This window comes from Pelophylax lessonae, assembly GCF_965119305.1.
Source record: "Pelophylax lessonae genome assembly, chromosome: 8".
NCBI lineage: Eukaryota > Metazoa > Chordata > Amphibia > Anura > Ranidae > Pelophylax > Pelophylax lessonae.
Genome location: NC_138775.1, coordinates 131969168 through 131987564, shown reverse-complemented (window position 1 = coordinate 131987564; position 18397 = coordinate 131969168).

Sequence of the window (18397 nt, the reverse complement as noted above, 5' to 3'; positions counted from 1 at the left end):
CGTTTGAAAGACTTCTGCGCAAATACAGTGTGACATAAAAGATTGCAACGATCACCATTTTATTCTCTTGGCTCTCTGCTAAAAAAATATATATATATAAAATGTTTAGGGGGTTCTAAATAATTTTCTAGAAAAAAATACTGATTTTAACTTGTAAGCAACACGTGCCAGAAAAAGGCTTAGTCTTTAGGCAGTTAAACTGCCCTCCTTTACAGACGGAAGTTCATTCCTTTGTTCTAAAAGAACGAAAAGATACATTGTAAAACATTGTGTTTATAGTTATCTAGCAGCCTTAACAATGTTGATGAACATTAAGACACGTGGCCACTAACTAAAACTAGAGGAAAGGCGGTTTAACCTTAAAGTACGTAGGGGGTTCTTTACTGTCAGAGCAGTAAGGATGTGGAATTCTCTTCCGCAAACAGTCGTATCAGCAGGGAGCATCTATAGTTTCAAAAAACTATTAGATGGGCACCTTAAAGACGACAACATACAGGTGTATACAATGTACGGTTAACAGCAAACACACACACATCAGAGGGTGAACTGGATGGACTGATGTCTTTTTTCAACCTCACTAACTATGTAACATTTGCTGGAGGCTCTTTTTTTTTTTTTTTGACAGCTGGGAATGAGCAGATAATCGCTCTATAAGAATCGAGGACATGCTGTTTTAAGATGGTGAGGGGGGTGAATTGAGGTCTGGATTTTTTAACGATTAGTCGTGCAGCTCTAGTCAGACATAGCTGAACAAACAAAATGTTATGACTATGAATCAAGGATAGCTTCATGAGAAATAGAGAAGAATATACAGCATGAAAACACCATTAACCCTTCATCTTCCCCTCTCTGGCTGAAGATGCCTTTAAAGTTTTATTGTTGTGCTGTTGGAATTCATAATCTATAGAGAACAATTGTTTGTTGTGCCCTTGAGGAGAATTTATGTTACATATTTCTGCACAGAAAAAAGTGACATGCAGTGTTATGTTGTGAACAGAGGACATAAAAACAATTGTTTTTTTGTTGTATCCTTGCAGAGACCTACATAACAAATATGCACATCTCTGCACATGAACAAGCCCATGGAATTATTGTGGGTCCTTTGCTCTTTCTCTGGTTCCTCACTCACTCATGCTGACACTATCAGAATACCTTGGCTGGGAACTCCCAGCAGTCACACAAAGTTGGCACACGTTGACCGTTAGAGATTAAACAGATTGTATTGGCAGACCAAAGTAAAAAAGAGTAACACAGCAGATCAGTAGTTCAGTGCCATCATGTGATAAAACAGTACAATATAAATACAATGCAATTAACCCAGGTACCTTTACGGATAGACTCTGCAAATACTGTAGTACCAAGAGGGCTTATGTCCCAAGTGACTATAGAGAACTAACAATAGGTATGGCAGGCTAGTTCACTTGAGGGATTTCAAACAAGAGGGGCTAGGCTTAGGTCTGTAAGTTTGATACCCTATCAGCAACCCAGTTTTGCCCCAGATATGCAATAAGATCTGAACAGTTTGTTGATGTAAGCTTTAGCCGGCACAGCTGGGGCCCTTTAATGTTGACACACAAAAACAGTGCAATGATTCTAATAATTCAAGAAAAGTTAGATGAAGAGTTTGACTCAGTCAGTGGGTATGCAACCTTTAAGGCAGCTAGGTAAAAGTAAACACGTTCAAAGAAAAGGAGAATGCAATGTAGAGAGAGGATTGGATGGAGTTATTGCTAGGGTATTATGCAGTAAAAAGTGGTGCACAAGAAGTAACGTCAGCAATCTGGAGTAACTGTAGCTTTGGGGCTGTCTGTATTGTTATTAGCTGTTGCTAAATGACAGCAAGTGTGTCTGGCCTCTAGTGGGAGAAATGTCAAGGATAATGGCATTCCCTTGGGCTTGAGTTGAAAACTTGAGTTAAGGTATTATTAAAAGTTATTTTTTTTGGTTTTAAAATAACAAACATGGTCTACTTACGAGCTCTGTGCAATGTTTTTGCCCAGAGCAGGCCTAATCTTCATCTTCTCAGGTCCCCTGCCGGTGCTCTGGGCTCCTCCCACCAGCTAAGCACTCTTGCGTGCTTGCTCCTGAGCATTGCTCAATGTGTCCATAAGACACACAAAGTGGGGCTCAGCTCTGCCCTCACTCCCTTGTCACAGGCTCTGATTAACAGCAGCGGGAGCCAATGCTATATCTGAGCCAATGAGGAGTGAGAGAGCTGAGAGTCCCTAGGCTATAATGCACATTGCTAGATCGAGTTTGACTTGGGTATGTATCTGGGGGTGGGGGGGGGGGACTGCGGGGAAAGCTTCATGCAGAAGGTTTTTACCTTACATCAAATTAAACTGCTGGTTGTGCTTGTTGCGTGGGTGAGAGATCCTCTCACTGGATCCCTTTGCAGCAATCCTCATGCTACAATGAGTAGTTTGTTTGGTGGGGGCCCCATAAGCAATGGGGGTCATGCTAAATGCAGCTTGAACAGTGATTTCGGACGATGGATGCTCCACCTGTGGTTATTTATAAGGCTCAGCAGAACCCCCCCCCCTCTGGCTCTGGTTCGGCCTTGTCAAATGCAGTTCAGCCTGGCCTGGTTCAACACAGACACAGCATTGCATGGCTATCACAACTTTTTGGTGGGGCATCTTTGCCCAACTGCCCGGCTTCTTCCCCAGCTTTTTTTAAATATCATCCCTACCCCTCTATGGTGCTTGTGGTGGGCCTTGTAGTTTTGACCCCAACATCACTGTGTTCAAGATCCTCTTTCGAGACTACATCTCCCAGTCTACTCTGGGCATTTGTGATAGAGCTATGATTAGGCAAAGTAGTGGACACTGCCATCTTATGGGCAAATAGAGTTCTGCAAGTTCAGGAAAAATGCCCAGCGTTACAAATACAAGTAAAAATTGCGCACACCTATGCAAGTCAAATCTGTGTGCTTTTTCCATCAGTTTTTATGCACATATGTACAAAAAAACTGATGGAAAAAGCGTGCAGATTTGGCTTGCATAGACTTGTTCACACTATGTGCAGAGATGTATGTATTATGTAGGTCTCGGCAAGGACACAAAAAAAAAACAAATAGTTTTCTATGTGCCGTGATCACACCATAGCACTGCTGTCACAATTTATTTTTTCTGCACAGAAATATATAACATAAATTCTTTGCAAGTGCACAAAAATTTTTTTTTTCTCTATGTGCACTGTCCACACCGCATTGATGATGTAATTTGAGGTTTCTGTACAGAAAACTGCATACGCGTTACAGATTTCTGGGCAGAAAAGATGGACTTCTTTGTACCATGCAGAAAGAGGTGTAGTAAACCTCACGTCTCTGCACAGGGTGTGAAGGAGGCCTTAAAGGCTATGTTCACCTTTACATAAAAAATAAGAAATATATATCTTTTTGCAGGCAAAAAAATTCAGCAGATTGTGGGTGCGATGTCAGGCTGCTGCACACACTGTCTGCAGGTCTGTTGCCTGTAGATCTGTACCAGCTGTCATTGCAGACTTGTAGGCGGTGTGAATTATCTACGATTGTGCTGATAAAGTGCACCTGCAGTTTTTTCAGACTATAAATACATCTGTTGGATTGGCTGATGGTACTTTTAGTTTATTCCATGGCAAAGTGGGTGAAGGCTTGAACAGCTGTGCTACATTTAAAAAGTAACAGCAGAACAAAAAGGTTTAAATACCCTAGAGCAGGGGTGTCAAACTCAATTTAATCGCGGGCCACATCAGCATTATGGTTGCCCTCTAAGGGTCTTTTATATCTGTAAGACTAGATGTCCAGAGCATCCCAAGCCCCCTTACACCCTTACATAAGATGTCAAGAGCCCCCCCACCATCAGAGGTCAAGAGTCACCCACCCTTCCTTACATCACAATGCACCCCCTTACCCTTTGGAGTCAGCTTCTAGAGTCTGCTAAATGCTGAGACCAGGGGAGGCAGAGACAAGGTGGTGTTGTGGCTGTACAGAGAGGTGCAGGATCTGTAAGAGGAGTTCTGCCCTCCTCTCAGCTGCGGACTGCTAAGAAGGGGGAGGACAAAGACGAGCCTTTCTGCAGCTGCACAGAGAATCGCTGGATCTATCAAAGGAGTTCTGTCCCATCTGTTGCCGACTACTGAGACAATGTAGGGGCAGAGACAAAGGGGGGGCTGCAGCTGCAGGAGAGGTACGAGGGCCACATGAAATGGCCTGGGGGGCTGCATTCGGCCCGCGGGCCTTGTGTTTGACACCTGTGCTCTAGAGGATATCTATAATGGCACTGTCCATTCATCTTTTGTTGAATTACAGCGGAAACTTGACCTTCCCCGTACGAACTTTTACAAATACCTTCAATTTAGGCATGCATTGCATGCTCAGTTTGAGACTTATGTCTCAAATTTTTCTAATTACCCACTCATAGGCATATTAAAGTCACAAGGTCCTGGAGGACTAATTTCCGAAGTCTATACCTATCTTTTAAATGCCACTATTAGCAAAAATCCACTGATAGTACCATCTAAATGGCAATAAATCATACCAGATTTAGCTGAGGAGGATTGGGAAGAGGTTTGTTCCTCTCATTTTTAGGTGTCTCCAGCAATTATTAACAAGCTGACACAGCTATACATGATACACCAGTCTTACCTTACTACGGTGAGATTGCATGCTATCTATCGCATACCCACGTCTAACTGTATGAGATGTAATCACACAAAAGCTGATTTTGCACATGTAATTTGGGTATGCCCTGTCATAGTTCGTTTCTGGAAACAGGTGATAGATCTTCTGTCCTCATTCTTATCATTACCTGTTCCATGTACCCTAGAAAATGCCTCTTGGGTATTCTGGATGAGGAACAGTGGCAGAGGTATATCACAGAGTCTTACTGAAAGAAACACTGTTTCTGGGTAGGAAAGCCATTGCACTAAAATGGATTTAACCCAATCCTCCATCTGTTCGTACATGGATAAAGATGGTAAACCAAACACTGCCATATGAAAAACTTGTATATGAACAAAGAGGGTGCCCAACAAAATATAATAAGATTTGGGATGTGTGGTATGCATCTACCCTTACCGTTTCCACTAATTAAGAAACCCATCGACTCAGACGTACATTATAATAACCATTAGAATTCAGACTTCTCAAAGTTGATATCTAATACCTGGGGAAATAATGGTGACTCATTGTATGCTTTATATCTTTTATTTTGTGATCCAAGCAAACTGTATATACATTTTCAAATAACTTGATACATGTCATTTTAACTGTATTTTATTGCTATGGTGCTCATGTTGAGCATTTTGTTGAAATTGTTACTGTAACGTACATTTGTTAATTAAAAAGTGTTAAAAAAAAAGTGACAGCGGGTGTGGGATGAGGAACCCTCGCCCACCATCATAGAGAGTGGGGAAAGAGGGAAGAAGGTGCAGGAACTAAAAACGGGTGAAACATATAACATGAACTTATTCTTTAAAGAAAACACTTTGCTGTGACTTTGTTTGAAATAAGAATAATAAATCCTTAAATCATTGGAAATCTGAATAATCAAAATTCTACATTATGAAATCTGTTATATATATAGTTCATATATTATATGTATTGTTTACCGCCTAAAGCCATGGTAATGTTGTTAAGAAAAAAAGAACTACAGACCAACTTAGGCACTCTGATTTACAGAAAGTCATATAATTAGGACATATGGGGTTTGCTTTACTAAAATAATAGGGACTGTACACTTAGTTTGACTAAGGCCTATGTTCACTTCAAAATTTGTTTTTTTTTTCACATGATTGGGTACTCGAAGTAAACATAGCATTCCCCTTATTTGCTAAAATATAAGAACTTATGCTCTGTTCACATATACTGCAGTGACCTGTATTTTACCACACTGGAAGAATGCAGGTCAACGCAAGGACACATAAAAAACAAAATAACTAGTGCATTTACAATGATTAGGACTATTACACTAGATATCCTGTTTGCTAATGTCTCTCCAAAACAAAAATGTGTCCATCTCTCTGTTTCTCATTATTTTTCTCCTTCACTCCTTCTCTCAAACAATAAGCAGGAAAAGAATGTGATATCAGAGGAATTAACCTTCAAAATGCATACCAATTTAATGAGGATAAAAATGCACATCAACACACATTAATTGAAGCAAAGCACATCCATTTTTCAAGTATTTTTATGCATTTTATTGTACATTTATGTGTGAACAGGCGCTTACACTTTTTAAAGTGAATATTCCTTTAAAGGTCATCAACCCCATTAAGTTAAATCCTACTATGATCATTAATACACAATGTGTACCATACAAAAAGAATGGAAAGTCACAAGCAAAGTATCATTCTACATTCCACCTGTGCATTTAATGGATGGGTGAAAAAGGCACAGTTCCAAATGTAAGATTATACTTTGCTTGTATTTTACGTATTGTTTAATGTATGAAGATACTATATACGATTTCATATTTACAATGTTTTACCTAATAAAGCGGATCTTGTATGCATTTACAAGGTACATTTTGCTGACAGCCCCCTTTCCCTAAATAAAATAAACTCATGAAAACTGCCAAAATAAACCTTTTTTTTTTCTTTACAAAAAAACTCCTCTATCGCAGGTTTTGCCCACTTCCTGGAGGCATTGGTGACATTACCGTGCCTCACTGCTGCCTTGTGAGTGCTTGAAATCCCATGTGAATGAGTTCCTGCACTTTATTTGTGATGGCAGTGGTAAGGCATGTCACCACCAGCACCTTCTATTAGTGGGCATAAGCTGCATCTAAAGCTAGTATTATTTTAAATGTTTTTCCCATTTTGACAGCTTTCATTCGATTTTTTTTATTCAGTTGAAGGGAAGCTCTCAGCATAGCAGACTTGTATTTTCATGTGAGATCTGTTTTAATAAAGAGGACTATGTACAGTATATTTTAGAAGTTTTTTTTCATAGAACTCCAAATATCAATGTATTAAGCTGATAAAAATATTTATAATAAATGTTATGAAGATTCTATTTGTTACAAATTACTGTGAGTTTTATAATCTAGTTAAGATGTGTGATTTATGAAAAATAAAACTGTTGTGTAAATTAAATGTAATATGTTTCTTGAAAGAAAAAAAAAAAAACACTGCTAAACATTTAAACTGGATTGTGCACATTTGTTCCTTTTTTTTTTCATGTTGACTCTAGATGTACTATGCAGACGTCAAAAATCAAGTTCCAGTAGCTGCTTTGTTTATCAGCTACCAGAATTTTGGTAAATCAAGTGTTAAAGCAGACCTTGCACTTCAGGCAAAGTCTATTAATTCAATGTGGCACCATTTCTCTAAATGCTGCATAAGCGTTGTTTATCTTATTTTGTTTGGACTTAAATGTGTTTTAAATGTGTGTGTGTATTGCCGCTTTAATTTTTTGGACCTGAGAACATCTTCGTGAGATCCGGAAGAGGCCCCGACTGGGAGTTACAGGGAGTTGTTTTGTCTTATTCACTATGCGAGTGAAAAGCCTGTTGTGCCTTTTATAAAAAAGATGTAATCTGAATTTTTTCATGACAGGAGTTATGCAGAGCTGAGGATTTCACACAATGGATCTTCAGCAAAAAAGAATTTGCCATGTAATCAATCGGCTGCAACCAACTTAACCACTTTACCACCGGAGGATTTCGCTGTCTTACGTCCAGGCCACTTTTTGCGATTTGGCACTGTCAAACTTTAACTGACAATTGCGCGGTCATGCAACACCGTACCCAAACAAAATTTACGTCCTTTTTTCCCACAAACAGAGCTTTCTTTTGGTGGTATTTGATCACCTGTGCGGTTTTTACTTTTTGCGCTATAAACAAAAAAAGAGCGACAATTTTGAAAAAATAACAATATTTTTCACATTTTTTACATGAAATTCCCCCCCAAAAAATGTAAAAATCAAATTTTTTTATCATTTTAGGCCAATTTGTTTTCTGCTACATATTTTTGGTAAAAAAATCGCAATAAGCGTATTTTGATTGGTTTGCGCAAAAGTTATTGCATTTACTAACTAAGGGAAAGATTTCTGTCATTTTTGGTGTTTTTTTTTTTAACAAGTAATGGCGGCGATCTGCAATTTTTTTTGCGGGACTGTGACATTGCGGCGGACAGATCGGACCCTTGACTGACATTTTTGACACTTTTGGGGGTACCAGTGACATTACTACAGTAATCAGTGCTATAAATATGCACTGTTACTGTAAAAATGACACTGGCAGGGAAGGGGTTAATTTTTACTGGAGAGGGAGGGGTTAATGTATGCCTGGTGCTTACTGACGTGTGTGGGGGGAGGTGACTGAGTGACACAGGGACAGATCGCAGGTTCAGCTATGCTGAACCCTGCAATCTGACCCTGTCTGTCACTTAGGAGATCCGCCCGCTTGTGTTTACACAAGCGGGCGGATCTCCACACTCGATTCCCCGACGATCGGGGAAGAGCGGCAGTGATCACCGCCGCTCCTCCCCTGGCCCGACTCCTGCTGTAGCTGAATACGCCCGCCCACAAGGGGAGGAGTCCAGCGGCGTAGGTCTACGTCGCTGGATGGAATTGAACCACTTTGCCGCAGTAGCACCAATGTGAGCGGTCGGCAAGTGGTTAAAGTGGAACTAAACAGATAAGTGTTAATTGCCATAATTTGTTCACATAAATCATGGCACTGTATTTTTTATTTTATTTTTTTAATCCTTTAAGTACCTTTTTCTTTCAGCACTGTTTCTTTCACATCTGCAGGGTAAGATCTTTGGGAGGGCTTCTGTTACTCTTCTGATGTATCCTCTCTACAGTATGAGTCTGTGTCTTCACACCCTGACTGATGCTGTGCCAGTCACATGATTAAAGAAAAAAGCAGTTTCAGAAGAGCAATTCAGATTAGATTAGAAATATCAAATAACTGTTTTACAGCTCCCAATAAATCTTTATTGAACTTCAAATGTGTATTTTTTGTACATTAATATGGTGTAGTCAAAGATGAATGGCACTAGCTTTCATTTTATTCAGACTGCATCAGCATCCAAGGTTCTTTTTTTTTACTTTACAGGTATTAGCATTTACAGGTATACTTAATACAGATTTGTATTATAACTAAGCATTCTTGTGAGTTTTTTAGTGAATGTAATCAACCAGCATACTATATCCCACCCCCATATTGTTTAGAAATAGGAGGACATGGAGGGGGACAGGAGTGTCATTTAGCACTGTGTATATGCCTACATGTGTAACTGTATGCTAATGTAGGCTGCACAGATAAGAAACGGGAGGCAATGAAGAGCTTAGAAGAGAGCTGAAATTGAGCATGCTCCGTAGAGGACACAAGATGGTTTACACAATCCTGCAGTGGGGACACAGAGAAAATAGGAAGGACAGCTAAAGGCAGGATCAACCAGGTATATTTCACTCTACACAAAATAAATGCTTTTATGGCTCTGTGAGTATACACAGTCTGTTATATAGCACATAATGAGAGTTTTTCATAGTATGGGTTTATTGACACTTAAAGGCTTAATGAATAGCATTGAGGCATTCTGCATAAATAATAAGTGGAAATCAATAACCTATTTTATTGGAAAAGATATAAATGTATAATTGGTCGGGAAGTACTGGGGACTAGAGAGGCATGCAGATTAAGCCCTAGTTCACACTGATTTCTAATGCGAGTTGGAAAGCATTGAATTGCATGACAATAACATCTGTTTTTTATGGAGCCCATTCACATACATGCAGAGCAACTGCGATCCAACTTTGAAAAGGGTTCTGTGAAAGTTTGGTGCAATGCAGTGTGATTCTGTGGTTCGAAGACTTCAAAGGACATGCATCAAAATTATTTTTTGATCCGTTTTACAGTGGCATTTGTACTGGTTGTTAGGAGCTGGCACCCGCCAGCATCCTAACAACGAGTGACTCATACTTACTGTCAGCTACAGGGATGAGTCATCGATGATAAGGAGCTGGAACCCACCAGCTTCCTAACAATAATGAGACATTTATACAATACATCTGAAGTAAACTATTGGTAAAGGTTATATTACCTACACTAGCAACAGTTCAGATATATTATTGACAGAACTATAGTGGCATTCATTTTTTCCTGACACAGATAAAACTACTGAGCACTACTGTACATTGCTGGCAGTTATTGTGCACGGTTGTCATTTGGTTTATTTATTTATTTTTTTCAGTTCTGAGAAATTTTTAATATGGTATGTTATAATTTTGCAGTGCTGGGGTTTATTTTTGTGCAGTGCTGAGGATTATTATGCAGTGCGGACTAAACCACGCAAACCGCAGCGGGTTAAGTTGATCTAGAGTATGTTTAATCTTTGTTTATTGAGTTTTGTTAGCACACAAATACATATGAAAGAAAAAAGAAACAAACAGAAGGATTGTAAAGTTCAGGATGAGATCCGTATGCAGTACAACACATAGTAGCAACAGTAGGTTATATATACTGGTACATAAGGTAAGTGGAAATAAAGCATGGTCACCTATCCACCTTAGTAAGTGGGCCATCATAAGTAAACATCCAACATTAGCATAGAATGAGATTTCAACAGTATGTTTGTACCAGCAACATAGAAAGCGTTGGATGATATTCATCAAAAGAGGGCTTTCAACAACATAAACATAATAACTTTATAGTTCTAACCAGACAAACATATAAAAGTCTATACGCCATACTAATAACCAGGAAACGTGGGTAGACATGCACAAATGAGGGTACAGAAAGAGGAGAAAAGAAGAAATAAAAAAATAAAAATATATGGAGGAGGGAGGAAAGAGAGGAGAAGGGGAGAGAAAAAGCACTGTGAAGAAAGACAAAACCAGGCATCCAGGAAAGATAACAAATGTTATGTCAGGGGGATAAAAATTAGGAATCAAATTTAGAGGAATATCAAAAGTGATTCCAGACTGTCCTAGTCAAGGTATAATCATCAGTTTTATCTATATCTCCCAGGAGGTCAACCTTTCTAGGTGGCAAATAGAATCCATTTCACAGGCCCAATCCCCAAAGGACGGGGGCTGTGGTTTTCACCAGGCCCTGGCAATTACAGTGCGTGCAGAAATCAAGAAGTGTCGGAGAAGACTTTTTTGTTTTGTTTATTGTTTTTAAGATTCAGCCATCATTGAAAGCAAGGTAATGAGAGGAGAATTATCAATTTTGTTATGACTAAATCATAGTAGAGGTGAATTTTTATAGTATTTTGTCCCAGAAAGAAGTTCGGAGTGTGCAAGTGCTCCAAATGTGAGTCATGGTGCTTGGGGCCTTAAAGAATCTCCAGCAGGTGTTTGGAATGGATGGGTCTATTTTATGTAAGGTAGTAGGGCATTGATACCACCTGGCAAGGATCTTATATTTGAGCTCTTTTGCTCTAGAGGATATAGAGGTCCTGTAAGTAAATGTCAGCATTTTGTCTCAGTCAAAGTCACTACTTGGGATATTAAGTTCCTGTTCCCATTTAGCAATGAATGGAGGGTCCTGTGGCAGGGTGGTCTTCAGCAAAACTTGGTATATGTGAGATAAGCAGTGTATCAGCCTGTCAGATTGGGTTAGCAAGCTGACCCAATCTGTAAGTGATCGTGACTGTACTGATCGAAATCAGTAAGTGGTATAATCAGGGCAGTTGTAGGTATATTAGAGGAAAGATAAAGATGGAGTTGAGAATATTCCATCCAAGCCCTGGCCTGGGTATGACAAGACCCTAGCAGTTGTGACATTGGGATCAATGTACAATTCTGCAGGGTGTGACAAAGTAGTAGTTTGTGTGCCTTATTCCAAATAAGAAAGTCAGGTAGGAGAAAATGCAAGAGTCTCAAAAGTGGCGACAGTGGGCTAGGTCTCAATGTGAGTAAACCCCTCCCTACATAGGGGCCCAAGTATGAAGATTAGAAGCCACCAAGAGGGGTAAGGCATCCGTATGTGGTCTGTCTTTTGGGTTGGTCCATAGTAAGGACGTGATGTCAGGAGTGAGAAGGTAATTTTCCAGGACCGTCCATTATTTAGAGTCTCGGCACTGGTACCAATCAAGAATTCTGAGAATACAGGATGCTTTATGGCATAGTAGTATGTGAGGTAGAGCAGCCCCACCTCTAGATTTAGGCAGAAAGAGCTTGGAGCTGATTTTTTATGCTGCCAGATATAGTTACGTATATGTGTGTTAACATGAGCAAAGAATCCGTAGGGGGGAGCTATTGGAACCGTTTGAAAAGTATAAAGCAATTTGGGCAGTACAGTGGTGATCAAAAGTTTGGGCACCCCAGGTAAAAATTTGTAATAATGTGCATAAAGAAGCCAAGGAAAGATGGAAAAATCTCCAAAAGGCATTAAATTACAGATTAGACATTCTTATAATATGTCAACAAAAGTTAGATTTTATTTCCATCATTTACACTTTCAAAATAACAGAAAACAAAAAAATGGCGTCTGCAAAAGTTTGGCAACCCTACAGAGTTAATATCTTGTACTGACCCCTTTGGCAAGTATCACAGCTTCTAAACGCTTTTTGTAGCCATCCAAGAGTCTTTTAATTCTTGTTTGAGGTATCTTTGCCCATTCTTCCTTACAAAAGTCTTCCAGTTCTTTGAGATTTCTGGGCTGTCTGTCACACACTGCTCTTTTAAGGTCTTTCCATAGATTTTCAATTAATTATGTTGAGGTCAGGAGATTGTGAAGGCCATGGCAAAACCTTCAGTTTACGCCTCTTGATGTAATCCCCCGTGGATTTCGAGGTGTGTTTAGGATCATTATCCATTTGTAGAAGCCATCCTTTCTTTAACTTCAGCTTTTTCACAGATGGCATCAAGTTACCATCCAAAATTTGCTGAAATTTTATTGAATCCATTTTTCCTTCTACTCGTGAGATGTTCCCTGTGCCACTGGCTGAAATAAAACCCCAAAGCATGATTGATCCACCCCCATGCTTAACAGTTGGACAGAGGTTCTTTTCATTAAATTCTGTGCCCCTTCTTCTCCAAACGTACCTTTGCTCATTCCAGCCAAAAAGTTACATTTTAACCTCATCGGTCCACAGAACTTCCAAAATGCATCAGGCTTGACTATATGTTCATTTGCAAAGTTTAAACGCTGATTTTTGTGGTGAGGACGTAGAAGAGGTTTTCTTCTGATGACTCTTCCATGAAGACCATATTTGTACAAGTATCTCTTTATAGTGGAATAGTGTACCACAACTCCAGTGTCTGCCAGATCTTTCTGGAGGGATCGTGCAGTCAAACGTGGGTTTTGAATTGTTTTTCCTCACAATCCTGTGAGCTGTTCTGTCTGATATTTTTCTTGGTCTTCCAGAGCTTGCTTTAACTTCCACTGTTCCTGATGACTGCCATTTCTTAATTACATTCCGAACAGAGGATATTGACATCTGAAAACGCTTTGCTATCTTCTTATAGCCTTCTCCAGCTTTGTGAGCATCAACTATTTTCAGTTTTCTAGACAACTGCTTAGAAGATCCCATGGTGCTGATTGTTGGGGCAAGGTCAGATGAGTCTGGGCATTTAAAACCTTTGAGATTGACATCACCTGGTCTTCCCAGACGATGATTAAGAACAATCCATGACACTGGCAGGTCTCAGCCTTGCAAAGGGGGCAGTGCATGCTATTAACTCTGCAGGGTGCCCACACTTTTGCAGATGCTATTTTTTTGTTTTCTGTAATTTTGAAAGTGTCAATGATGGAAATAAAATCAAACTTTTGTTGACATATTATAAGAATGTCAAATCTGTAATTTGATGCCTTTTGGAGATTTTTCCATCTTTCCTTGGCTTCTTTATGCACATTAATACAATGCCTAAACGTTCAATCCCCACTGTATGTCCATTTTAATGAAGTTTATATGCCCAAGCCAAGAGATAGTGGGCTTATCGTATAATTTAAGACAAGTGTGAATAAGGGAGAGCAGGGGTATGTGGTTTAGATCTGACAGTTTAGAGAGAGTAGCAGGGATATGCACACCTAAATATTTAATGGCTTGAGGTTTCCACTTAAAAAGGAAGTTAGAACAAAGTCTAGAGCTCTCTAAGGAGGACAAGGAGATGTTAAAGGTCTCCGTCTTACCCAAGTTAGCTTTAAAATTACTCACATGTCCAAAGTCTGCAAATTCCCTCATTAGCGAAGACAGGGAAGTAAGAGGGGAAGAAATATAAAGAAGAAGATCCTCTACATAGTGAGACAGTTTGTAATGATGGGAACTAACTAAAATACCCTTAAAATCTGGGTTATTGCGGATGGCCACCGCAAGGTGTTCCATGGTCAAAACATAATAAAAAGGGGAGAAAGGGGGCATCCCTGGTGAGTCCAGTTTCAAATTACTATTGGGTCTGGGAGGATTCCATTAGAGAGTATTCTCGCAGAGGAATTAGTGTATAGAGCCAAAATTTTTTGGAGAATGTTAGGTCCCAGTCCTTTTTGGTGAAGAATATGGACAAAGATAACCCTCTGGTGGGATTTTTAGGTCATAAAGATAATCAAGAGTAAGAAAAATGTAACAAAGTTTTATTCAAAAGGACAGAACAAACAATCAATGATACATCTTAAAAAATATGCGGTAGACAAACACCAGTTGGTGGACTAATACATAGGTAACAATGCATAGACTGTCCAAAGTTGTGTGACAGAAGATAGTCCGACGCGTTTTGAAAACAAACTTTCTCTTACGTCCTCCGACAGTCGCCGCCTCTTCATATTCGTCACATATGGGGTATTAGACTTTGCTCCGAAGGAGTAGCTAGGCAACAGAATATGTTAACATTAAAGCTTTTAACATATCCCACCCTCAAGGGGTGGTCCCCTCAGTCAATACCCTCCTGCTTCCTGCAACCATATCTCAGTTTCAATGTCTAGCTTGTCAGGAGTGGCTGGCTCTCTCTGTGCTGGGGCTTTGTGCCCCAGACTCTTTCTTCTTTTTTGATTTTTTGTTTGAGTTTTCTCTCTACCTTTACTTAGCTGTTCTTTTTGTCAGCATTAGTTAGTTCTTCGGATGAAGAGGATCATGCGGGCTGGGTCTCGGGCTGATCCCCCTGGTCGCAGGTCGTGGGTCAGTGGCTTCCCAGCCTGCCATCGAGCGTTCAGCCAGGTAACGCTCCTGGCACAGTGAACGACCCATCCCTGTTCGGTGCAGGGATGATTGGTGAGGTGGCTACCTCACTGGACGCTGTGCGGTTTCTTAACCCCCATTCTGTGCGTCTTGTATGCGACTCTCCCTGCCTCATGTGCAGCGGCTTGTTCGCCTGTGCGGGTCCCCCACGCCATTGTGAGGTAAGTGTATCTATGTGGGGACCTGTCTGTCTGGGGGAGTGTCAGTCTGGGACTGTGTAACCTGCCTCTGTTCTCACTGTTTGTCTCCCTATCACTCGGCTGCATGCTGTGGGCTGCAAGGGGGGGGGGAGCTGTGTGACACTGTGTGTGTCAGCCTTGTCAGTGTGAGAAGCTGTGTGCTGTGGGGCATGTTTTGTGGCATGTTTGGGCACTATACAGCGATCGCTGCGGCGATCTAACATGTTTTTTTATACATGGATAACATGTGTGCATTACTGTACTGTGGAGCGGCGGTTTCGGCGCCAAACGGCGCCATTTTGCCTACACTCGCTCCGGCCGCATGTTCTACATGCATGGCGGCCATTTTCTTGTAGCCTCCCATAGGCTTTAATAGAGCGCCCTGGCCGCATCACTTCCTCTTCTCCAGGATACACCGATCGAGGCAGCAGCAGCGGCGAGGGTCTCCTCAGGTTATATCCTTCTTATCCATTGCCTGTGTCAGTTTTATTGTCCCTGTGGGGGTCTCATTGTGCTTGTGTGTGGTGCGGTGGGCTGCGCTCGCCGAGCTTGGTAAAGGGGCAGTTAACCCTTTATTATCCGGCATTTGTAATTGGGGCAATGGATTCTCAGGAGGGCAAATTTCCTACCACCTTGGTGGAAAGCCAGGGGACAGCTGTTTCCCCCCCAGGGGGGGATTTAGCCACTATTGTGGCTGGCCTTGCTGCTCAGGTGCAGATGCTGGTGGCTGCTCAATCTACTAAAAGACCCAGAGTTTCTCTTTCCTCTGATTCTGAGGGTGAAGGTGATGGGGCTGTTATGGCGGGGGCCTCCTTATCGGGGTCCCGCTCCTCCCTGGATCTAGTGGGGTCCGAGGTGGAGGCTGAAGTTGAAGGGGTTGATAATTCTCCCCCTGGCTCGCCTGAAGAGCTTGCAATCATGGATGAATTGATTGCTTCCATAAAACAAACGCTGCATTTGCAGGATGAAGTGTGTCCCCCCGCTGCCTTGGCGGCTTATGGGATGCAGAGGAAACGCAGGACGCCGCAGGTTTTTCCCTGCAATGATGATTTTCAGCGCGCTGTTAAGGAACAATGGCGCAATCTACGCAAACCTTTTGCTGTACCAAGTAGGTTCAAGCTGCGTTATCCTTTCTCGCCTTCCACTGATGAAAGGTGGTGTGTGCCACCCCCAGTGGATCACGCAATTGCAGTTTTAAACAAATCCACTGCGATTCCTGCAGAGGATTCCCCTGTGTTCCGTGATGCCACGGATAGGAGATTGGAGTCTCTTGCCCGTCATACTTATTCTGTTACGGGTTCTATGCTTAAGGCTCTGTTTGCCTCTCTCATGGCGGCCCAGGCTGTCGCAAGTTGGACGCAGATGCTTAGGCGCGTCCTAGTGGCCGATTCGGCCTCGCCGGCGACCCTGGATATGGTGGATCAAATCCACCAGGGTGTCATGTATCTGTGTGATGCGGACTTGGACCTAGTCCCGTTGGCTGCACGTGTGCACAGCGTGGCGGTGTTGTCTCGCCGCCTGGTTTGGTTGAAATGTTGGTCGGTGGACCAATCTTCACGTAAGACCTTAGCCAATCTGCCTTATGATGGGTCTCGCCTTTTTGGGGAGTCCTTGGATGTGTTGATTAAGGGGATCACCGGAGGTAAGAGCACTCTCTTGCCCCATTTCCCCAAGGCTAAGGGGGCTTCTGGGAAGAAGCATGCTAATTTTCGGCCCCCTCAGGGGTCCTTTCGTGCCTTTCGGTCGCACTACAAGGGCAAACCGTTCAAAGGTCAAGGCTCTCAGAAGAAGCCCTGGTCTGGTAAACAGAAGTCCGGTCAATCCGGATCCGCAGCCCATAACAGTGCGGCCTGAAGGGGCGCCCTCACCCAGTTTTGGGGTGGGGGGACGCTTGCTCGGTTTTCTTCAGCCCTGGTTGGCCCGCGTGCGGGACAGATGGGTTCAGGAGATCGTTCGATCTGGTTACAAGATCGAGTTTCTCTCTCGGCCGGAGAGCAGATTTTTTCCCTCAAATCTTCAACTGTCTCCAGAGCGTTTACGGGACCTGCACCTGGCGGTGCGGGACCTGAGGGCTCAGGGAGTGGTGGTTCCGGTACCTCATCGGGACAGATTTCGGGGGTTTTATTCCAATCTGTTCACCGTGCCCAGAAAGGAGGGCAAGGTTCGTCCAATTCTGGACTTGAAGGCTCTGAACCGCTCTGTGCGGGTTCGCAAGTTCCGCATGGAATCCCTGCGGTCGGTGGTGGCTGCCCTGGTTCCGGGGGAATTCATGGCCTCCATCGATTTGAAGGATGCGTATCTTCACATCCCCATTTTCGAGGGTCACCAGAGGTACCTTCGATTCGCCATTGCGGAGGATCACTACCAGTTCGTGGCGTTGCCTTTTGGTCTCGCCTCGGCTCCGCGGGTCTTCACCAAGGTGCTTGCACCGGTTCTGGCATTATTGAGGGCCCAGGGCATTTCTGTCCTGGGGTATCTGGACGACATTCTGGTTCGGTCTGCGACCAGCCAGGGTCTGGAGAAGGACCTGTCTGTCACGATGCAAACTCTGCAGGAGTTTGGTTGGACGATAAATTTTCCCAAGTCGACACTGAGTCCGTCGGTTCGTCTTCCCTACCTGGGAATGATTTTGGACTCGGTGCAGGCGAAGGTCTTCCTGCCGGAAGACAAACTCAGAACTCTTCAGGAGGAAGTCAGGTCCCTCAGGGACGTTCCGCACTCGTCTCTGCGGACGTGCATGAGATGTCTGGGATTGATGGTCTCGGCCTTCGAGGCGATTCCCTTCGTCCAGTTTCACACGCGGGGTCTCCAAGCGGAGATCCTGTCCATGTGGGACGGGCGACCTCAATCTCTGGATCTTCAAATCTCGTTGAGTCATCGCACCAGAAGAGACCTTCTGTGGTGGCTCCAGTCCCCGATGGTGTCCGGGGGCAAGTCGTTTCGTCCTATCTCGTGGACGGTAATCACCACGGATGCCAGCCTGTCGGGCTGGGGTGGTGTTCTGGGCATTCTGTCCGCCCAGGGGACTTGGTCGGAGGGGGAGTCCTCTCTTCCGATCAACATTCTGGAATTGCGTGCGATAAATCTCTGTCTTCATCGCTGGACGGACC